This window comes from Felis catus, chromosome B2 (genome assembly GCF_018350175.1).
Source record: "Felis catus isolate Fca126 chromosome B2, F.catus_Fca126_mat1.0, whole genome shotgun sequence".
NCBI lineage: Eukaryota > Metazoa > Chordata > Mammalia > Carnivora > Felidae > Felis > Felis catus.
In genome coordinates, this window is record NC_058372.1 from 108,052,688 (window position 1) to 108,077,491 (window position 24,804).

Here is a 24,804-nt window from a genome sequence, read left to right on the forward strand (position 1 = left end):
ACATCTGGAGCTGGGATCTGGGACCAGGCAAGGACTGCTCAGAATACATATTGGGAATTTTCTTTAAAAGTATCAGAAGACCACTTGCTTAGACTAAGCAAAAAGAGTATTACAAGGACACAGAGCTGTCTTCTTTGATCTTAAATCAGAGCTATCATGACATACTCAAAAAGAGGCAAGAATGAGAAATTTTCACGTCATCTGGAATTTCCTTCGTACCGTTTTATACCTCCTTTTGTAATGTTTTCTCTGTTCTTCTCTTCGTGAAGGCTGGGTTTCTCTGCTTTCCTTTCCAACAAGAGTTGCCAGTTTAATGTTCTCTGTAATAAGTGATTACAACAATGGCAGGTGGATGTTATGTGATACATAAATCCCTCTTTAAAAGAAATCTAGGTACATTAAACTGATAATAAACACACTTTTGAATTCATAGCGAAATTTGAAATAAATGAAAACAAATTCTTAGTAACCAGATTAAGAAGGAGTTGAAATAGGGGCTCCTGGGTAACTCAGTCTGTTAAGTGTCTAACTTTGGCTCAGGTCATGATCTTGCAGTTTACTAGTTTGAGGCCCATGTAGGGCTCTGTGCTGACAGCTCAGAGCCTGGAGCCTGTTTCAGATTCTGTGTCTCCCTCCCTCTCAAAAATAAATAAAAACATTAAAAAATATTTTTAAGAAAAGGAGTTGAATTAAAAGGAATTGATGTGCTACTGAAGCTGTAGGTGCCCTGGGGGTGTTCGTTATAATCACATGAGGTAGATGTTAAAATGAAAGTACTAGAAATATATAGGATCTTGAAGAAATATACCTTTAGTATCTCTGTGTGTAAATTCCATTAGCTGGCAAAGGGATATTTAAAGAAATCTTGTCTGATAATGATCTCAGATCCAAGTAGGAAACACATCACTTCTCTGAAAACTCTTAAAATCTCCAACCTCACATATCTTGAGGCTTCAAATATACATTTCTTGGCCAGTAGTTAAGCTAAAATGGTTATATATTGTTATCTTACTAAATATCTGGAAGAAGCAAAAATCCATTATCTCTGGAGAACATATTTTAGGTCTTACAGAATTTCTATAGGTAAAGCCCAAATATTCGGAGTAAATAGCACAAGAAAAAATAATACACCATCAGCAAGAGTCATCAGTAAGACATGCAAGTAATGGACTCAGGTTTACAATGACCCAGTGTCTTGACATTTCAGACACAGAATGTAAAAATAAAGAAATAAATGAGGAAATAGGAAACAGGAAAAGAAAAAGAAACCAACTTTCCGAAATGACTACCAAGATTTTCGAAAAAACAAATAGAATTTCTAAGAACAGTGGATATAAGAACACAAAGAATAGGTTAAGAGCACAAAACACGTTAACAGCAGAATACATATGAAGAGAAAACTGTGAATTGGAAAATAACTGTGACAAAATTACTGTTAAGCCAGTTTAGAGAGACAATGAGATAGACACTATCAAGGACAGATTAACAGAAGATGCGGAAGGCAAAATTGATAAGGTGTGATCTCTGTCCCCTAAAAATATTTAAAAAGAAGAACAATGATGGAGGACTCACACAACCTGGTTCCAAAACTTATTATAAAGCAACAGTAATCAATATAGTGTGATAATGGTAAAGGGATAGATAAGAGTTTAATAGAAAAGAAAAAACAGTAAACATATAGGTGGATTTTTCACTTTCAAAAAAGTTTTGCTCAGTGAAGAAAGAATAGTCTAATAGGTCATACAACAATTGGAGCTGGAACAAGTAGGTATCCATATGCAAAAAAAATCATACCTCACATAATACACAAACATTAGCCAATCTGGATCATAGAGTCAAACTTAAATCCTACAACTATAAAACCTCTGGCAGAATATGTAGAATAAAATCTTGGTTACCTGGCATTGGTAAAGATTTCTTAGATACATCAGCAAATACAATCTATTAAAGAAAAAATTATAAATCATACTTGATCAAAATTAAGAGTGTTTGTTCCTCAAGAACCACTTAACAGATTGTAACAAGACACAGATTGAGAGAAAGTATTTGCAAACTAAATATCTGATAAAATACTTGTATGTATAATATATAAAAAACTTACCAAACAACAAGAAAAAAAGAACTTTGCAAACTCAGAAATAAGAAAACACGCAACTAATAAAAAAGGAACAGGCAAAAAAAAATAAAAAAGACACTCCAACAAAGAAAATATATACATTATAAATAAGCACAGGAAAAGGTGAAAATTGATACTATAATAAGATACCACTGTACAACTATCAGGATGACAAAAAAAATAATAAGGGCAAGCTGACATTGTCAAATATGGGAGAAGATTTGGAACAATAGAAATTTTCATACATTGGTGACTGGATTACAAAATTGTATGACCACTTTACAAAACAGTTTGGCCTTTTCTTTAAAAGTTAATCATACATTAACCATATAACTCAGAAGCACAGCTTCTAGGTATTTATCCAAGCGAAAGAAAATATATTTTATACAAATCCTAATGTGAATGTTTATAGCCATTTTTTATAACTGCCCAAACTGGAAACTATCTAAATGTCTTTCAACTGGTAAATGATAAACATACTGTGATATGTATATATATATATATATATATATATATATATATATATATATATATAATATTATTCAGTAATGAAAAATGATACAATTATTGGTACAGGACAACATGGGTAACCTCCAATGCATTATTCTAAGTTAAGGAAGCCAGACTCAAAAGGCTACATAAGATTACATTTACATGACATTCCTTAAAGACATAATGAAAGGGAAAGAAAAGAAGTCAGTGGTTGTCATGAATTGAAGGTTTGAGAAAATTTGAATTACAAGCAAGAATAGAATAAGAATTCTGGAGTAAAAATGGATACTCTAATTAAATTGATAGTTACACAATTGTGCCTTTGTTAATATCTCAAACTGCTTGCTAAAAGGGATGAATTTTACTCTACTTAAATTATGTATGAGTAAAACAAATGAAAAAGTGTCTGATAATGTCCATAGTATTTAGGTTTAATTATATGACGGTGTCATTATTCAACCATTTTGATTTACAAAAATGGTAATTTTATATAGCTAAACCAGGGGCGCCTGGGTGGCTCAGTGGGTTAAGAGGCCGACTTCGGCTCAGGTCATGATCTCGCGGTCGGTGAGTTCAAGCCCCGCGTCGGGCTCTGTGCTGACAGCTCAGAGCCTGGAGCCTGTTTCGGATTCTGTGTCTCCCTCTCTCTGACCCTCCCCCGTTCATGCTCTGTCTCTCTCTGTCTCAAAAATAAATAAACGTTAAAAAAAATATATGGCTAAACCAAAAACACTTCAAAACTTGATGCATCTTGGTCATGATTTGAAGAAAATTTATAGCTCTTAATGCTTATTTTAAATAAAAGAAAGACTAAAATTTAAATAATTCAGCCTCCTACTCAATAAACTATGGTAAGATATGAATAAATCATTAGGTGCCAAGATTGAAAAATTTGACATCTTAAAATAACTACTCAACTAAAGACACCTTTAAAAAGTGAAAAACATTGCACACATTTTGGAGATAATATGCATGTCGTTTACAATATGTTATATTCCCAAATAAATGAACAAGTTCTACCAATCATAAGAAAAATTCCAAGAATGTAGTGGAAAGTTGTGAACTGAAAATTCACCGAAGTGGAAATATGAATGGGCAATAAAACATGAAGTGACACTTTTCTTGATATGAAATCAGTAAATGCAAATTAAAACTACAGGAATTTCCTTCTGGATATGACAGAATGTCATATAGAAGATGGATGCTTCTGTCACAAAAAGAGAAAAATGGATTAAAAAAAAAATCTCTTTGAAGTTACATTAAGAGCTGCTGAGGCAATCAGGGCTTGAGGAGCAAAGATCCCTGAGTAAAAAAGGAATTTTTGTGTGTGTTTGTTAGGCATGACATACTGGCATTGCCTTTGCCTTTGAATCATTGGATGATTTTTTTAAATTTATTTTAATGCTTATTATTTTTGAGAAAGAGGGAGAGACAGAGCATCAGCGGGGAGAGGGGCAGAGAGAGGGGGAGACACGGAAACAGAAGCAGGCTCCAGGCTCTGAGCTGTCAGCACAGAGCCTGATGTGGGACTCGAACCCACAAACTGTGAGATGATGACTTGAGCTGAAGTCAGAGGCTTAACCGACTGAGCCACCCAGGTGCCCCTCATTGGATGTTTTTTTAATGGAAGCAAAGCATCAAGCAGAAAACATAATCAAAAGGAGGATAAGAAGCAGAGACACCACCAGAGTTGTTTGTTGGCAACCTCATGGGGATAAAGACACAAACATTGGAAATTGACTGCATTGAAAGTAGCCAAGGCTTATAGAAAAGGGAAAATCCCAGAGAGAAGGGAAATGTAGAGAGATGATTATTAATAATTTTATAATCTGTTTCTCCTTTAGGCATTTTACCACTTTAATTCTAGTACACATGGCAACAACCTAAGAAAGCAGTAGAAATAGCTAGAAAGCTGAGTTAACTTTATATACCAATACAATGCACAATTGACTAAAAGGGACTACCCAGCAAAAAAAAATCCCGGTGAAAACCCTAGGCTCTCAGCTGGGACAGCTGGAGAGCCATATGGCTTGGAATTGGTGTTCGCCAGTAATAGAAATAATCTCTGAATAGATGGTAAAAGATGAGTTTGGATTTAGCAAACAACAGAAAACTAATACAGGAAAAGCAAAGAGACACATAAGACCCATAAAAATGTCAACAGTCTGTGTAATTGAGGCTTTGGAAGAAGATAAGGAAGCACAAGCAATATCTGAAGAGCTGATGATTAAGAATTTGTCAAAACTGATGAGAGACAACGATCCAACAATCCACAGACACAAAAAGTACTATGAACTCTAGTAAAATAAATGTGAAGAAATCCCAACCAGGCACATTTCATAGAAAACTTCTAAAATCAAAAGACAAGGGGAAAACATAAAGATTGACCAGGGAGCGACAGTAAGACAGCTGGCCTTCTAACAACACTAAATTATAAAAGCAGAAGATAATTGCATAGGATAAAGTGCTAAAAACAAAAAACAAACAAACAAAAAAACTGCCAAACTAGAATTGCAAACCAAATGGCAATGTCCTTCAAAGCAAAGATGAAATGAGGGTAATTTCAAACAAATAAAATTTGAGAGGTTTTGTTGCTAGCATGCTAGCATTAGAGCAAATAACAAAGAGAGCTATTGGGTTTGGTTGAGTTTGGTTTGATTTTACCTCAGAGAAAGGAAAGTTATCCTAAAATGAAATATAAAAGTAAATGAAGTAATGACTAGCTAAACAGCAATGGAACTAGTAATTATGTAGATATGTCTTCAACTCTAATCAAAATAAATAACAAATAGCATTGGGCACACACACACATATAAACAAAACATTTTACTTATTTTGTTTATTTATTTATTTTTGAGAGAGAGAGAGCACGAGTCAGGGAGGGTCATAGAGAGGAGAGAGAGAATCCCAAGCAGGCTCTGCACCATCAGCATGGAGTCCACCACGGGGATCGAACCCACAAACTGTGAGATCATGAGCTGAGCCATAGTTGGACACTTAACTAACTGAGCCACCCAGGTGCACCAGCAATGCATTTTATATGCAAAACAATATCACAAAAAGCAGGAGGGTGTAAAAGGCACACAATTTTTGTATTCCTAACATTGTTTCTAATACATTAACGATATATAATCTCAAGGTAACAAATAGAGGAAGGATACAAAAATGATTTCTTCATCAGTGTATAGCAGAAAAATGCTAAAAATATTTGAATATTGCAGATAAGGAAAAAAGATCATAAAATGGGAGACAAAGGAAAAAACTGTTCAAAGATAGACATGAATCTAGTGTGTTGAAGTTATCATTTTATGAAATCTAACTCTGAAATATTGTGACTGACTTAAAAATAACAGTAATAATAATGACATGAAAGTCATGGTTGTCATATAGTCATAAATTTTTCTTGCTATAAAAGCCTTGTAAACTGTTAATATAAGAATTCATTTTGAATTCTGTGAGATATTAATCTTCTGGATTAACAGCCCTAGTATTACAGTGGAAGTAGGGATATTGTTGGAAGAAGAAGCTAACTTGGAGGAGCTGGGCTTTGAAGCTTAACAACCCCCAAAAGCATTAATGTATTACAAAACAAGGTATATAAAAAAATAAGTTTTGGATGGAATTTTAGGACTAGCAATCCACTTCCCTCACTTAAGACCAAGAAAGTCAAAAAAGTTTTCGAGATCACAAAACTAAATAATGAAATAGAATTTTTAAAAACTGGTGTTGTTTAGTATTTTTTTAACTTAAAAAAAGTGCTCACATGTGCACTTGAGCAGGGAAGGGGCAGAGAGGGGCAAGAAAATCCCAAGCAAGCTCCAAGCTGCCAGGACAGAGCCTGATGCAGGGCTCGAACCCATGAACCCTGAGATCATGACCTGAGCCAAAATCAAAAGTCGGACACTTAACCAACTGAGCCACGCAGGTGCCCCCAAAACTGGTGTTCTTAGATTTATTTTCAGTTCCAGAAAATAATTTGTTATGTAATAACATATGAGTAATATTTGCATTAAATTTAATAGAATATTAATTACCAGTAATATTATTAGACTAGATTCAATTGCTATTTGAATGAGGTCCTCTGGCACTTCTCCTTATATACAATAATATACTTCCAAAGAACACAAATAGTTTTGAAATGGTTTCACAATGATATAAATAAGGGAAGGAATGCATTATCCACACACGTACCCCCAAAAAGCATTACTAAAAACGTTTCAAGTGAAAATTCGTACCTGTATAATATATGTGACACACAGGGCTATTTTCTTTTCTATTCTAGTTTGTGATTTTATTTGCATTAACATGCTTGTCGTGCCCCACTAGATTCATTTAAGGATGCACTGAATGGCTTGAGACCTGCATTTGAGAAATGGTGCTTTAGATACAATTATTTTTCAAACCTGCATCCTTCCTTTCTCTTTCTCTCTCCCTCTTTCTCTCTCTCTCTCTCATAGTCACACACACACACACACACACACACACACACACACACACACACACCAGAGTCAACCTTCAGTGGACACTCATGTAAATAAGAGATAAACTTTTATTTCTAAATAAAATCTTTGGGCTTTTGTGTTATAGGTTTACTAATTTTAGGTTTGTTAATCCTAGATTTGTTAATTCTAACTAATAGGTTTGGTAATTCTAACTAGTAGAATGACACTAACATTCTGAGAATCTAGGTCACGAGAAATTTCAGTAATCATAACCATTAGGTTATCGTTGGGTTTATAGTCAAACAAATAATTATCTGGAAATCTGATGACTTCTTGTTGAGAAATGCTTGTAGAGAAGAATTGCTAGCAATCTTTCTTTTTGTAAAAGAAAGTTCATTAATCAATGTTTAATTTCCATGCATAAATTCCACTAACAACAAGGAAAAGGGCATTTATTAAACTAGGAAATTATTAAGGTTCTATTCATAAGGTATTTCCAAAATGTCACTTAGATAAATACTACACATTATGAATGAAAGAACAAAAATCTCAATCTAAATGTGATTGACCTTTACAGTGGCAACAAAAATCCTGAGACAAGTATCATAAGGATAATTTAAAGAACAACAGGATTATTGCATGAAATGATATTCCTGTGATTCATATATTGGACCTCATTAGTTTTACATTTCAGGTTATTGATGTATTTGTTTGTGTATTTTAAAAAATATAGTACTTGTTTAATGAAATGTAAAATGATTAATCTTTGGTAAACTGACACTTAGAAAATAATGAATAAAATTAATTTAATTTTTCTCAGCTATATCATGTGGTTAAAGCCAACCAGTGTGACACAGAAATCTACTGTTAAGCAAGACAAAAACTCCGGAAGTCACCTACTATCAATTAAATATTAAATTTAAAATGTTGATTTCAAAATTAGAATCAGTTAAAATAGACTCTTGTGTTTTTCAGAAGAATTTTTTTGATCATAAAAGATTTTTAAGACTATAGACTAAAAAACTATACACTATTTTACTTCATATCTCTTTATAATATTGGTCAGAAAAACAGCTCTTCTAGAGGTAACTGTCTACACTAGACTCTCTAACCAAGTTGTTGGGAAATTCAGAGAGCTTCCTATTTAATTTCCAGAGCAAACTTTATGCTATGATTTCTGTATTTAACATGGTTGAGACTTGAAGAAACAGACACAGCTTTTAAGGAAGTGTAACCATGTTTCTTCTGTATGTTTCCAGAAATGAGTATGATGATCTTGAGAGAAGAAACACGATAGAAATTTTTTCCTATTGTCTGGATATTTGTAATTCTGAGGGTAAACCACTTAAAACTGAAGCCCAATGTCCTATTAATAAGAGATACGCAACACATTGTGTATTTACAACTATATTTAACAGAAAGCCTAACATTTAGTGGCTTAGTCTCTTTTTAATCAAAAAGAAACTATTTTAATTATTTTAAAATTTCATTCTGCCAATTTCTTTTTTTTTTTTTAATGTTTATTTACCTTTGAGAGAGAGATAGGCAAGTGGGGTAGGAATAGAGAGAGGGAGACAGAACCTCCAGCAGACTCTGTGCTGACAGCACAGAGGCCAACATGGGGGTCAAACCCACAAACCCAAGATTATGACCCGCCAAAATCATGAGTTAGATGCTTAACTGACTGAGCCACCCAGGCACACCTCACTCTGCCAAATTCTAAAATATTTTCAAAAAATAAACATGAAAATCATTTCAATGGCCACTGCAGTTTAAATTCCTTTTATTTAAAAAAATATATTTTCTTGTTTAAATTAAATTATTTGAATTTTAATTAACATTAAAAATGTTAATTTTTTAGTGTTTATTTAAATTCTAATCTAGTTAACCTACAGTGTAATTTTAGTTTTAAGTGTACAATATAGTGACTCAATACTTCCCATACAAAGCCTGGTGCTCATCACAATAAGTGTACCTCTTAGTTTTCAGAGTACAGGTCTTTCACTACTTTGGTTATGTTTATTCCTAGATATCTTGGTTTGGGTGCAATTATAAATGGATTGATATTTTAATTTCTTTTTATTCTGCCTCATTTGTGTTTAAAAATGCGACAAGATTTATGTGCGTTGATTTATATCCCTTATTTGTATATCAGTTCTAGTATTTTTTTTTTTGATGGAGTCTTTCTGATTTTCTCTATCGAGTATCATGTTGTCTGCAAATAGTGAAAGTTTTACTTCTTCCTTGCCAATTTGAATGCATTTTAATTTTTTTTTGTGGTCTGATTGCTGTGGCTAGGACTTCTAGTACTATGCTAAATAACAGTGGTTAAGATTGACATCCCTGTCTTGTTCCTGACCATAAAGGTAAAGCTCTCAGTTTTTCCCCATTGATGATGATATTACCTGTGGGTTTTTCATTGATGGCATTTCTTATGTTGAAGTATATTTTCACTAAGTCTACTTTGTTGAGGGTTTTTCTCATAAATGATATTATATTTTGTTCAACGCTTTTTTTTGCATCTATTGAAATGATCATGTGGTTTTATCTTTTTTTATTAATGTGATGTATAATGTTTATTGATTTGTGAATATTGAACCACCTTTGCAACCCAGAAATAAATCTCACTTAATTGTGGTGGATGATTTCTTGGAAGTTTTCCTTCTTTTCTATTTTTTTGGAATACTCTGAGAAGAGAAGAAGCTCACAAATAAATACAATCATAAATGAAAGAGGAGAAATAACAACCAACACCATAGCAATACAAATAAATAATTATGAGAGTATTATGAAAAACCATATGCCAACAAATTGGATAACCTGGGAAAAAATGGATAAATTCCTACAAACATATAAACTACTAAAACTGAAACACGAAGAGATAGAAAACTTGAAGATACTGATAATCCACTAAGAAATTGAATCAGTAATCAAAAATTTCAACAAACAAAAGTTGAGGGCCAGATGGCTTTACAGGTGATTTCTACCAAACATTTAAAAACATTTAATACCTATTATTCTCAAACTATGCCACACAATAGAAAAAGAAGGAAAACTTTCAAATTCCTTTTATAAGGCCAGCATTACCCTGATACCAAAACCAGATAAAGACTCCACTAAAAAAGAGAACTACAGGCCAATATCCCTGATGAACATGGATACAAAATTTCTTAATGAAATACTAGCAAATTGAATCAAAAAATTAATTGTATTTAATATAAATAAATAATTAATAAATGAAATATTAATATAGATAGCTTAAAATATAGTTCTCAATTATCTAATCTAACATTTAAAAATCATGAGATCCTTGAAGTGATGTGTCTCTGGACCAAATATTTATAAGGGATAATTCTTTATGTACTATCTTTCTAATTAGAGGTCAAATAAAAGGGCTTATATTTGTATGTTTTAGTGATCATAATAATATTTAACATAAGCCATATATCTTCTGGACATTCAATAAATATTTAACTGAGCATAATAGCTCTGCCTATTGTTGTTAAAATTACTATTACTGAATGTGGTTGAAAGTTCTACTCCCATGCATAATATCAGAAAGGGTTACTTTGTTTATAAGCACTTGATCACTGTTCTGTTATTTTCTTAGGATAGGTTTTTAAAAGGAAAACTGAATCAAAATACACAAATAATTTTAATATTCTTGGCATATAGGTTCAATTTTTTTTTCTAGAAACTTGCATTATTTTGTAAATAGCTACTAGGAGGAAATAATTTTCATATATGTCTCTTTGGTGAAAAACATAAACCTACAGATTAAAGAATATAACTGAACCCCAAACAAAATGGAATCAAAGAAATCCATGCCAGACACATCATAGTCAAACTGGTGAGAAATTTTCAAGATGAAATTTTGAAAACAGCCTGAGAAAAATAGGGGTACTATGATTTGAATGACAGTAGATTTCCTATCAGAAACTGTGGAGGATAGAAAGAAGTGGTAGAGTAATTTTAGAGTATTTTTAGAAATAAGCTAACAATCTAGAAATAATACGCACACATGTAAGAATGAGAAAGCAAAACAACAACCATGGTGGTTTACTAGAAACTTATTTTGAAAATATTAATATAGATAGCTTAAAAGATACTTCTCAATTGTCTAATCTAAGATTGTCTCTGATGACAAAATTTTATATATATATATATATATATATATATATATATAATTAAAAAAACAACACTAGAGACCAGTCCCTCATAGACACAGATGAAAATACAAAAACAATGAAAATAAAGATTTAGACCAATTTATCTAGACATGCACATATAAAATATTAGTTTATGTTTTAACATTAAAGGTGCAAATAAAAATTCTTGTAATTAATATTTAATATTTCAAATGTGCTGTTTGAACCCAAATTTAAAATAATTTGAAAATCTGTGTTCATCTTACTGAGGAAATTATTTTATTATTCTGTTAGTTACTGACTTTTTGGTATTACCATATCTCTTATCCAAATGTCCAAAATGATGCAAATTCTGGCCTCTGTGCTACATCTTTCAGCTATTTGCAAAATTGACAGGTGCCAGGGATTTTGAACAGGGAAACAGTTAAAAAGTATATTCTGAGGAAGCTGAAATCATTGCCTTAAGGCACAATGTAGTATGAAGAATAAGGCAGTTTATGTATTTTTGGTGTGAACACTTTTTTCGAAGTATGGTATACTAGTCAAATAGTCCATCCTTAGTCATCCTTCCAAGAACAATACTACTCCAAGGTGCTATTCTGAAGTTTAGAACTGAGCTCACTAGAAGTGCACTTATTGATGTGCTTATTGATTTGACCTCCACCAGTTTGGCAGTTAAAGAGAACAAATTGTCTTCAAGATAGACAGACTAAAATACAATCGTGGATCCATCTTATGAAGATGGTGAATTCATTTTACAAGTAGAGGAATCTCTAAAATGTCATTTGATTTGGAGCTTAATGTTTTGTGTTTAATATTGTGTTCAATATTTAAAAACAGCATTTTAAAATATATTAGCTTCCCCCCTTTTCTTTTCTTTTTTAAATTAAGACTTTATGTTTTTAAAGTAGTTTTGTTGTCCACAAATAGAAATAAAAGGCATCCATAGTGGTAAAGAAGAAGCAAAACTTTCACTCTTCTCAGATGACATGATACTCTGTAGAAAATCTGAAAGACTACACCAAAAATTGCTAGAACCGATACACAAATTTAGTAAAGTTTCAGGAAACAAAATCAATGTACAGAATTCAGTTGCATTACCATACATCAATAATGAAGCAGCAGAAAGAGAAACCAAGGCATTGATCCCACTTACAATTGTGCCAAAAAACCGTAAGATACCTAGGAATAAATCTAACCAAAGAGGTAAAAGGCCTGTATTCTGAAAACTATTGAACTCTTATGAAAGAAATTGAAGATGACACAAAGAAATGGAAAACCATTCATGCTCATAGATTGGAAGAACAAACATTGTTAAAATGTCTATACTACCCAAAGAAATCTACACATTCAGTGCAATCCCTATCAAAATAACACTAGCATTCTTTACAGAGCTATAACAAACAATCCTAAAATGTGTGTGGAACCACAAAAGACCCTGAATAGCCAAAGCAATCTTGAAAAACAAAAGCAAAGCTGGAGGCATCACAATTCCAGACTTTAAGTTATATTACACAGCTGTAGTCATCAAGACGGTATGGTACTGGCACAAACATAGACACATAGATCAATGGAATAGAATGAAAAACCCAGAAATGAACCCACAACTATATGGTCAACTAATCTTCAACAAAACGGGAAAGAATATCCAATGGAAAAAAGACAGTTTTTCAACAAATCGTGTTGGGAAAGCTAGAAAGCACACACAGAAGAATGAAACTGGACCAGTCTGTAACACCATACACAAAAATAAATTCAAAATGGATGAATGACCTAAATGTGAGAAAGGAAACTATCAACATCTAGAGAAGAACACAGGCAGTAACCCCTTTGACATTGGCCATAGTAACTTCTCACTAGATAAGTCTCTGGAGGCAAGGGAAACAAAAGCAGAAATAAACTATTGGCAATACATCAAAACTAAAAGCTTCTGCAGAGCAAAAGAAACAATAAACAAAGCCTTTTATCCACCTTCAGAAAAGATATTATTTGAAAATGACATATCTGATAAAGGGTTAGTATCCAAAATCTATAAAGAACTGATCAAACTCAACAGTCAGAAAACAAATAATCCAAGATATTTCCATCAAGAAATGGATGGAAGATATGAATAGACATTTTTCCAAAAAAGACATACAGATGGTTAACTGACACAAGAAAAGATGCTCAATATCACTCTTCATCAGGGAAATACAAATCAAAACTACAAGGAGATATCACCTCACACCTGTCAGAATGGCTAAAATTAACACAGGAAGCAACATATGTTGGTAAGAATTCAAAGGAGAACCCTCTTACAATGTTGGTGGGAATCCAGACTGTTGCAGTCACTGTTGAAAACAGTTTGGAGTTTCCTCAAAAAGTTAAAAATAGAACTATATATGACCCAGCCTTAGCACCACTAGGTATTTACCCAAGGGATACCTAAATACTAATTCAGAGGCACATGAACCCTGATGTTTATAGCAGCATTGTCAACAATAACCAAATTATGGAAAGAGCCCAAATTCCATCGACTTATGAATAGATAAAGAAGATGTGTTACTCACACACACACACACACACACACACACACACACACACACACACACACAATGGAATATTGCCTGGCCATTGAAAAGAATGAAATCTTGCCATTTACAGTGATGTGGATGGAGCTAGAGTGTATTATGCTAAGCTAAAAAAGTCAGTCAGAGAAAGACAAATACCATATGATTTTACTCATAGGAATTTAAGAAAACAAAACAGATGAACATAAGGGAAGGGGGGAATCATAAGAGACTTGTAACTATAGAGAACAAACTGAGGGGTACTGAAAGGGAGGTGAGCTGGGGGGTGGGGTAAGTGGATGATATGTATTAAGGAGGACACTTGTTGTGATGAGCACTGGGTGTTACACGTAAGTGATGAATCACTAAATTCTTCTCCTGAAATCAATTTTACACTGTATGTTAACTAACTAGAATTTAAATAAAAACTTTCAACAAACAAAAACAAAACAAAAATTAGTTTTAAGTTTAAAGCAAAACTGAGGGAAGATACAGAGATTTCTCACATACCTCCTGCTCTCCCAAATGCACAGCCTCCCCCATTATTGACATTCCCCCTCCAGAATGATACATTTGTTACAACTGATGAACCTAAATTAACACATCATAATCTCCAAAATCCATCGGTAACCTAGTTTCACTCTTAGTCTTCTACATTCTATGGATTTGACACAGTGTAGAATGAGATAAATCCACTATCGTAGTATCATACAGAATATTTTTATTGTTCTAAGTCATCTGTGATCTACCTGTGCATTCCTGCTCACTCCAATACTTGGCAAACACGGCTCCTTTTGCAGAATGTCATACAGTTGGAATCAAGCAATGTATAGCCTTTTTGTATTAGCTTCTTTTACTTAGTAATATGCATTTAAGTCCCCTCCTTGTCTTTTCTTGGCTGAATAGTTCATTTCTTTTTAGTGCTTAATGATATCCCATAGTTGGGGTGTACCACAATTTATCTATTCACCTGCTGAAGGATATCTTGGTTGCTTTCAAGTTTTGGAAATTATGAATAAAGCTGCTGTAAACATCTCTATGCTGTTTTATGCTTAGATATAAAATTTCAGCTCTTTAGGGCAAATATTAAGGAATGTGACTGATGAATTGTATGATAAGAGTGTGTTTAGATTTTGTTAGAAACCACCAGACAGTTTCCAAAGTGACTGTACCATTGTGCACTCCCACCAGCAATGAATGAGAATTCATGCTGTTCCACATCTTTGTCAGCAGTTGGTATTGTCAATGTTTCAGATTTGGGCCATTTTGTATAGTGGCATCTCATTGTTTTAATTTGCATTTCCCTGATGACATATGATGTGGAGCATCTTTTCTAAACTTATTTGCCATCTGTATATTTCCTATGTTGAGGTGTCTGTTAAGGCCTTTGGCTCACTTTTCAATCAGGTTGTTTTCTTATTGTTGAGTTTTCAGTGTTCTTTCTATATTTTGGATAACCATTCTTTATCAGATATATCTTTTGAAAATATTTCCCCCAGTCTTGACATTATCCATTTTTTTACAAGTAGTAAAATTAGAGGAGGTTTACTTACTTATTGTATTTTTCCATTAATCTATTTCATATCATTGCTAATTATAAAAAAATTTGTGCTCATTTTTTTCAAGTATGTGAACATTATGCTTGTCATATATACATTTCATTATATACCCTGAATATAGAATTAGTAAACTGGAAAAGAGTAGTAGTTTGGCTAAGGCTTGTTCATCCTATTTGGAGAGGAAAGCTAGGGGAGGGAATTACCATTTAAGTATGCTAGTTCACTGTGGGCTAGATATTGTCCTTATTCACAAAATACAACACCTCATTTCATCTTCATCCCTCCATGAAAATGCATTATTCCCATTTTTTAAAAATAAGATGTTTTTAGAGTAGCTTTAAGTTTGCAACAACTTAGAGGGAGGTACAGAGATTTCCAGATATGTCCTGCCCCTAGACATGCGTAGCCTCCCTCATTATCTGACATCACTCTCCAGAATGTACATTTTTTCCCTAAGGATGATTCTACATTGACACATCACAATCACCCGATGTCCATAGTTTACCTTAGGATTCACTCTTTATGTTGCATATTCTATGAGTTTGGACAATGTATAATGGTATATATCCTTCATTATAATATAATATAGAATATTTTGCTGTCCTAAAAAGACGTTTCTTTTGCAGAGCAGAAGGTTTTAATTTTAAAAAAAATCCAGCTTATCAATTATTTCTTTCATGGATTGTAACTTTGGTGTTGTATCTAAAAAGTCATCACCATACTTAAGGTCATCTAGGTTTTCTTCCTGTTATATTCCAGAAGTTTTATAGTTTTGCATCTTATTTTTAGGTCTTTGATCCATTTTTGAGTATGCATTACCTTTTTGAAGTCCATTTTGGTTCATCAGACTCTTCATTATTTAATTCCTGGCCTCCTTTCTCTACATCCCTCTAATTTTTCCCTATGATTTTCTTGAATTGCTCTTGGTGATACTACAATGCACCATTTTCCTTGGGTCATTTAATATGCTGACATATTAGTCAGAAACCTGACAGGAACAGATGAAACATTCAAAGTAGTATTTGAAGAGAGTTTAAACAAATAGAATTTATAGCAGTGTAAGCAACAAAATTGGAAAGATGGAATCCAGCAACAGTGGGGAATGATCCCCACTCCCAGGCTTGAAAGGTCAAGGGGAGGGACAATCACTGCAACCCAGTGAAAGCTTTGTTCTTAAGAATGAAGCCTAAACAGAAGCTACAGCATAGGGAGAAGAATGCAGCGACAATCAGACTGCAGACTGAACGGTAGAAAGCAGAAGGAATAAATACCAATCCTCTCTATCCTCAAGAGGCTCTTATTAACTGAGTTCAAATGGAAACCATGGAGGCCAAGCCATCTTGTACACAGTGAAAAGGCAGAGAAGGAATGAGGATAGATGTAGAGGTGCAAATAGAATATGCAATACGGTATACAAAATGTACTCCTTAATATGTGCTCTAGCCTTTTTTTTTTTTTTTTTTTTTTTTGGTTAAAGAAAACTGATCCCTCAGTATAGGGAAACATAGGCCTGTGGAGAATAAGCTTAGGAATTCCCTGAGCTTTCACTGATGGGTTTTACAAGACATAAAGAATTAGAAAGCCACAGGATGAACACACCCAAGATTGGGTAAACAAGATTAGGTAAACAGGGCAAAGGCTCCCAGTATAGGACAAAGATATAGGAATAGAAAAGCTCATGATGAAAGCATCAAAAATAAGATAAACAAGTATAGGTATTCAGGGCAGAAATGCCCCCACCCCCCACCCCTTACTTGTTACAATAGCAGAAATCTGCTTTCACAGGAAGGAAAGACCAAATTAGGTAAACAGGGCTATAGACTACAGCAGGACGAAGTTGCCCAAAGCAGAGCTAATTATCAAGAAAAAGGTGCCGGGGCGCCTGGGTGGCGCAGTCGGTTAAGCGTCCGACTTCAGCCAGGTCACGATCTCGCGGTCTGGGAGTTGGAGCCCCGCGTCAGTCTCTGGGCTGATGGCTCAGAGCCTGGAGCCTGTTTCTGATTCTGTGTCTCCCTCTCTCTCTGCCCCTCCCCCGTTCATACTCTGTCTCTCTCTGTCCCCAAAAAAATAAATAAACGTTGAAAAAAAAAATTAAAAAAAAAAAAAAAAAGAAAAAGGTGCCTTGTAGACCCTGAGGTAGCATGTTCTGTCTTTCTTGTCCCCTGGGCCAGTTTAGGTAAACAGAGGTGGCGCCTCAAGTCTGCTGTAAACAACCTTCTGCTCAGCACCAGAATTTTATTTTGTATTGATCCAAACCCCTAACACTGCATATCTTCAAAACCCCTTTCCCCCATGCCCATGAGTTAATGTTCACGGTTTCATTGTCTCTTTGTGCACGGCCATCCTGTTTGTAAGCCTTCTGATCCTAATAAAAACGGAGCAAGGACCCTTACTTGGGGGCTCTTGTCTCCTCCCTGACATTAGTCTGTCTCACATTTTAATCCTGCATCCATTCTCTTGCTGGATAAGAGAGCACTTCAGACCCAGAGTCTACAGCAAAGGCCTTAGTAGTCATATCATCATTGTGTTTCCACAGTTTTCCACTGATAGTATTATCAGGCATGAGGAATACTAAGTGGCAATGAAGTCAATATTCTGATTTTAGACATTGTTCCTCCTGGCCCCCAATTTTGTATCATGACTGGTAGTTAGGATCATTCACTAACTTCTTTTTGGTTTAGTGCTATGAAGATCTGAAAAATTGCAAAGTGGCTCTCTCAATTTTTAACTCATTAGAATCAACTCTTTGCTTTGGTAGAAGCATTTATCTCTTAGGCATCCCAGAATTATGAGGAAAAAACCTTTATATTTATTATTATTATTATTATTATTATTTATAATTATGAAGAGGGTCACTTTTACTTCTATCTTTTGGTTCCTGGATCTGGGCAATCTGCATATGTGGGAAATGCCATCACATACTGACCAGTGGTTTAAGGCATAAAACGTATCCTATAGCACAGTGCTTCAGCCTTGTAAGATGTTTTTTCCTAGCACATTCTGCAGTTGAGCCTTCACCATTCTGCCTTATCTTTCTGTCAAGCTGCATGCATTAAAGAGCACATGGTAAGATGACTGAATACCTTGAGTATGAGCCTATAGATGTACTTTTTTTTCATATAAAATACAGTAAAACCTTGGATTGCAAGTAACTTTTCTGCTTGTGCAGATGAGCAAACATTTCTAATAAATGTTAACTTGATGAATGAGAAATGTCTTGCAATCCAAGTAGTACGTGACTCTGAATATCACATGATCACAACTGAGCTAATGGTTCCTCTCTCTCTCTCTGTCTTTCTCATTGTGGGATTGTGGGTGATTGTCTCCCATGCTCGGATGCTCAGTGTCAGGCTGCAGTGTTTGGCAGAAATCAGTGATTTTTCATAATGTTAGAAGGTGCTCACAACTGGCACTAGTGTATTTTTTGTGACTTCAAAGCACCTAAGGCCACTCCTTTGCTTTTCCATACAAGAGTAAGCTTAGGAATGCTTTGCTTCATTCTGGGTTAGGCTGCCTGCAGATATAGACTCTTTCCTCTACTGCCTTATTGCCAGTTACATTAAATACAGTATAGGACAAGAGTTTATTAATACTACACTGTAGTCAATATCCATTAATGATAGTGAAAGTTGTCCTACACATTTACCCTCTACTCTCTTGCCTCCCTCACACCAGCCACAAAGGTTTTCAAAGGTAAATGCCAGGTTAATTTGTTTATTTTTCTTTGTATCTTGTATTTTCTTTATTATTTTGTATTATATTACAGTATTATAATCATTTTATATTAATATTTTGGGGTTGTGGAATGAATCATCTGGGTTTCCATTATTTCCTATGGGGATATTCGTTTTGATATACAAGTGCTTTGGATTACAAGCATGCTTCAGGAACGAATTATGCTTGCAAACCAAGGTTTTACTGTATGTACTCTAGTCAGCAGCAATATTGTGTGGTGAAGACTCAGACATTCTGTAGATCTGCAAATGGTGATGTCAGCATATGCAGTGAGGTAGGAAAAGCAAATTTATATCCTGTTTATATATTACGTTGAGTGTAAACTCTGCCCCTTCCAAGATGGAAACCATTATGTAAAATAAGCCTGCCAACATCCTGTCACGAAGGGACACGTTGACCCTCCATCCCCCAGTGAAGAGTGTCATACAGACTCAGTGTTGGTGCCTTATACTTTGTGCCCACTTTGTATGTTCAGCCTCATATCTCTCTCCTAAGATACCTTGTCAGCAATCTTATTTTGTCTTATTTAACATCCTGATATTGTCTCAACTATTTCTCCTACTCAAAAGGCACAACCAGATATATGCACTTAATGTCACAAGACAAGACAAAGCCCACCTTATTCTTTCTCTGTCCTTTTCCTCCATCCTTATGGCCTATAGATATCTCCTCTCAAGTTTCTAAAGCAACTCAACTTTGTGGAAATGACAAAATATCTCTTTATTACAGCTGAAACTGTTCTGATATGAAGATCAAAATTTCTTCTCACTCTCTTTTACACAGTGAATATATGATTGAATCATTGAAAGAGAATTTTAGTCACATTTTCAGAAGATATTTTGTCCAGACTCTGCCTGACATTAATTGCAATGTTTCTTCGTCATGCAGCTACATCTGCTATATTCTGGTCTTTCATAGCAGTGGATGAAGTGTGGCAAAATGTGTATGTTTAGCTGATTAAAATTTGCTATAAAGATTCAGGCAATATGAGCTGTACACATTGATTTATGAATTTATCTGCACATGGAAAATGTGACATTTGCTGTGTAAACCCCTAAGGGATGGGAACCAGAATTTCTCTGGGATGAACATTAATGCATAACCACTGCCTGAGGAAAGTTGCTAAGAAAAAAGTTTACCAAATTACACTCACAGTGATGAACAAAGTTCTACTTTCCTTTTCAGCCAATTATCATCTTTCAGTAATGAAAATAGAAAATATTTAAAATGAACTTTACCTGTTACATAAAATAAATCAGTAATACTGGATGAAGATTAGGAATATAATATTAATATTCAGTTCTTTACATTTGCTCATCTTTAAAATACATTTATAAGCTATTTATAAAGTATAGTTTATAACAGTTTATACATTTATAATCTATAAGTTATAAAAATCAAAACTTCCATTAGACATTTGAAATCTGGCATTTAATTTTGTCAGCAGGAAAAGAAGAAGATGTGCTTCCTCCTCTCATCTGTAGGTATCGCTGAGCTATCTTGAAATTTAAGCAGCTTGGAATGTGAAATTTGGGCAAGATTTTCTAATTTTTTATGAGACATCACCTCTGGTTAACAGCAGTAAAATGTTAATTTAGTCTTTGCTAGGACATTAGCACTATAAATCAGAACAGTTTGGGTATGCTAATTCTTAAATTAAAATGGCTCTGATTAATGCATGAATCAATATAAAAACTATTAGTTGTCTGTAGTGACAAAGCTGATCAAAGCTGCCAAAGTGGTATGGCAATGTGCTCCCAGTGTTATGGTGCTAAGTGATTCAGGGAACTATTAATGAAACCTCTAATTGATAACATCTGAAAGCACACACATTACACCATTTTCCATGCTATCACCTGGCTATTACACATTTTTAAACTATGAAAATAAATATTTTAAAATTTATTGTTCTACTCTGCTGACTTTAGTTTGCAAGTGATAAGAAACAAAACCTGATGAAAAACACAAAATGTTTTCTTCAGTGTTTGCTGGTTAAAATCATACAGTTTTTAAATAGATTGTTAATAAGAAAATATGAGGCTAACAATAAAATATTTTCTTCTGCTTCTGGTTAGTCGGTAGGTAAGAGAGACATATTCAATTGATTTTTTACTGATATCAAATTGTCTCATAATATAAGTGTAGGAAGAATCTAATAGCCATCATGTGTTTTTTCTTCTTTACTTTTTCTTACCTCACTCTTACATTTACTGTACTTTTCCTTATTCAATGTCACTTTTAGAATTGTGCCATAAGTCATGTTCATGGTTATTTCTTTTTTTTTTTAATGTTTATTTATTTTTGAGAGAGAGAGAGAGAGAGAGAGGCAGAACATGAGCGGGGGAGGGACAGCAAGAGAGGTTCCAGGCTCCTAGCTGTCAGCACAGAGCCTGATGAGGGCCTAGAACTCGTGAACCACGAGATCATGACCTGAGCCAAAGTCAGACACTCAACCAACTGAGCACCCAGGTGACCTTGGTTATTTCTTTCTCATTCAGAATATTTCTTAACCCTAGTGTATTTCCTGAAACATTACAATCATTGGTGGTTGCTAGCCTTATTTACTTTAAACTCTACTGCTATGTCTTAAGTCTGTATAAAAACTTTTCACTTTGGATACTTTGTATGAGGCAAATGTTTGTATGAAATTTAAAATTTAGTATTTCTAGTAATTCTTTATCACAGCTTTGCATTGGATTTATAGGTTTATGTTAAAGAGTTACTTCCACCTCAGCAGAGTCCATTCAATTCTACAATATTATAGTTAATCTTCACAGTACTCTTGGTGAGGGTATTCTAGTCACTTCAATCTTAAAAGTCACACAAAATAGTCACGTAATTCAATGTGTTTGTCACTTGAATTCTCTGTCAGCGACAGTTAGGATCTTATTTCTCCTGTTAATAACATTCTTACTAAGAGAAAATTATCTGAAGGCTACATGTGCTCAGATGATCAGGGGGCATGAAAAATGAATGGGCTATCTAAAATGTGAAAGTTAAACAAATTACTGTATTACAAATGAGACTTAAAGGTCTGTACCTGCAGTCTTCTTTTATGGGTTTGGGGCTTATAATATTAATAAAATGATCCTTTTCTTTACTCTGGATGTTTTTCGGAATAGCTCAAGAAATTTTAAATTTATACTCAAGTATCTGACCTTTTGATTAGTTTCCACTCTCTCAGAACACAACATAAATTCCACCCTCCTCATAACACCTAATAGAATCACATATTCTATGTACTATTTTTATATTATAAATATATTTATTTTCTATGTGGCTTGTTTGATACATGATTATCTGGGTTCAATCTTAAATATCATGGCTGAAGACTAGAAGAGTAAAAGACTATGACCATACATTTTTTCGCATTATTATTTTTAATTTTTCTATGAGTGTTCACCTCTCTGGAAAAGATTATCTTCTTCCCCCTTGCATAAATAGCTGTGATTTCCCAATCCTCCTGAAAATATTATATCCAAAACATTAACTTTTGTAGCTATACCATAATGTCGCATTTGTCACAGTCTTATCTCTTAGTTTTTATTAAGTAGTAACTGTATGTAGCAACTGGAAGGACAAGTGAATGGGGCATACAGAAGAGCCACAATCTTTGATAGGAAAGCTGAAAGTAAAAAAAGATGGGAGTGTCTCACACAGCAGCACGTCTGCATCAAAAATGGTCACGACAATTTGATATTGCAGAAGATGCACAGAGGAATTCTCTCTGAATACGGACTGCTCTCTAAACTTTGATCAGACTTTTAATTTTATTCAGCCATTAAAAACATCTTCCATATAGTGTAGAAACACCCTTGTTAAATTATTTGATAAATATATCTGGGACAGGAAATACATTGAAAACGAGGTAGTATTTCTCACATCATTGCATAGGTTAATGCTACCCTGAAAATACCTAACAGATCTTTCTCGCCAATTTAAGATCAGCTAGTTCTCTATATTGGTTGAAGTATACCACATACAGTTGCCTGTGGTTATGGAAAGTTATGTAGCAGCATGGTGGTTAGTCCTGGATGCCAGTCTCATGAGCATATTTAACGTATATAATAATCTTGAGTTAAATAGCTGTACATTTATGTATCACTTCATTTGGTTCCATATTGGCAGGAAACACATGTACTGAGAAGCCACCAAGGAGTTGCATCATATTTAGTGTACATACTGTTCAAAACCCTGTATGAAGCAATTTCAAACGAGGTCTCAGTATCATGCCCTTCAAGGATATGAAAATATCAAAGACCATCTGAATGTATGTGGACATTCTATGATGTTATATTCTGATCAGTTTAAAGCTCAAGACTCAAGAATTTGATACACTCTACATATGTCTATGAAAATTTAAAAACTATAGTGGAATAAGAATTTTAAAATAGACAAAAATTTCAATTTAAATGACAATCCAGAAATTACAAACTCATTTTCTTGTCTCTCTGAAGTGATATTATTTGTTTTAAGGGAGAAGTGAAAATCACAGAGTCATCTATGATTTCCACTGTTATTCATTTGAAGTTATTATAGTGTGGTAAAATGTATTCTGGATTCTATCTATCTATCTATCTATCTATCTATCTATCTATCATCTATTATTTTAATAATGTATAATTGATATATAAAGAACTTGTACGTATGTAATATATACAATTTGATGAGTTTGAACATATAAAACACCCATGATACCATCACCAAAATCAAGGTAATAGGCGTACTCAACACCACCCAGTTATATATATGAAATCACATCTTCCTTACTTTCTCATGTGTAGATGACAGTTGGGTTGTTTCCATATTTTGGCTATTGTGAAAAATGCTGTAGTGAATATTAGAGTATAGATATCTCTTTGAGATAATGATCTTATTTCCTTTTGATAAACACTTAGAAGTTGGATTGCTGGGTCATATGAAAGCTCTATTTTTAAATTTTCAAAGAATCTTCATGCTGCTTTCTATAACTGCTATGCCACTTTGCATTCCCTCCAAGAGTGTATAAGGGACAAGGATTTGAATTTCTTCACGTCTTTGCCAACACTTGTCATTTTTTTTAATAGCCATCCTAACAAATGTGTTGATATTTCACTGAAGTTTTAATTTGCATTTTTCTGATAATTAATGATGTGCGTATCTTTTCATATACTTGTTGCTCATTGGTATGTCGTAAGAAAAATGTCTGTTCAAGTCCTTTGCCCAGTTTCAAGTGGCTTTTTCCCCCCACATTGTTGTATAAGTTTCTTACATATGTTGGCTGTTAACCTCTTATCAGAGATCTGATTTGCAAATATTTTCTCCCATTCTGTAGTTGCCTTTTCATTCTGTTGACTATTTCCTTTGATGTACAGAAGCTTTTTACTTTGATAATAGTCCTACATCTCTATTTTTGTTTTTGTTGCCTGTACTCTTAGTATCATATCCAAGAAATCATTGGCATGACCAATGTCAAGAAGCATTTCACTTAAGCTTTCTTCTAGGACTTTTACAATTTCAGATCTTATGTTTATGTCTTTAATCCATTTTGAGTTGATTTTTGTATATGGTGTAAAGTAGAGGTTAAATTCCTTCCTTCTTTCCTTCCTTCCTTCCTTCCTTCCTTCCTTCCTTCCTTCCTTCTTTCCTTCTTTCCCTTCCTTTCTTCCTTCCTTCCTTTTTTTCTATTTCTTTTTTTCTTCCTTCCTTCCTCTTTCTTTCTTTCTTTCTTTCTTTCTTTCTTTCTTTCTTTCTTTCTTTCTTTCTTCTTTCTTTTTTATTTCT

The 24,804-nt window shown here is 33.9% G+C and overlaps 1 protein-coding gene across 8 annotated transcripts in view; it reads left to right on the top strand.

Moving 5' to 3' along the window:
- The window catches only part of LOC109499872 (high mobility group protein B1-like), an 807,961-nt gene that overhangs the window by 620,811 nt on the left and 162,346 nt on the right, over positions 1–24,804 (top strand). For 2 of the 8 annotated variants that reach the window (XR_006598229.1, XR_006598230.1), the window contains exon 2: positions 23,170–23,311. The exons of the other annotated variants lie outside the window; for them this stretch is intronic. The gene's annotated coding sequence lies outside the window, so the exon portion shown is untranslated. The remainder of the gene's footprint in view (positions 1–23,169; positions 23,312–24,804) is intronic. 8 annotated transcript variants of the gene reach the window in all.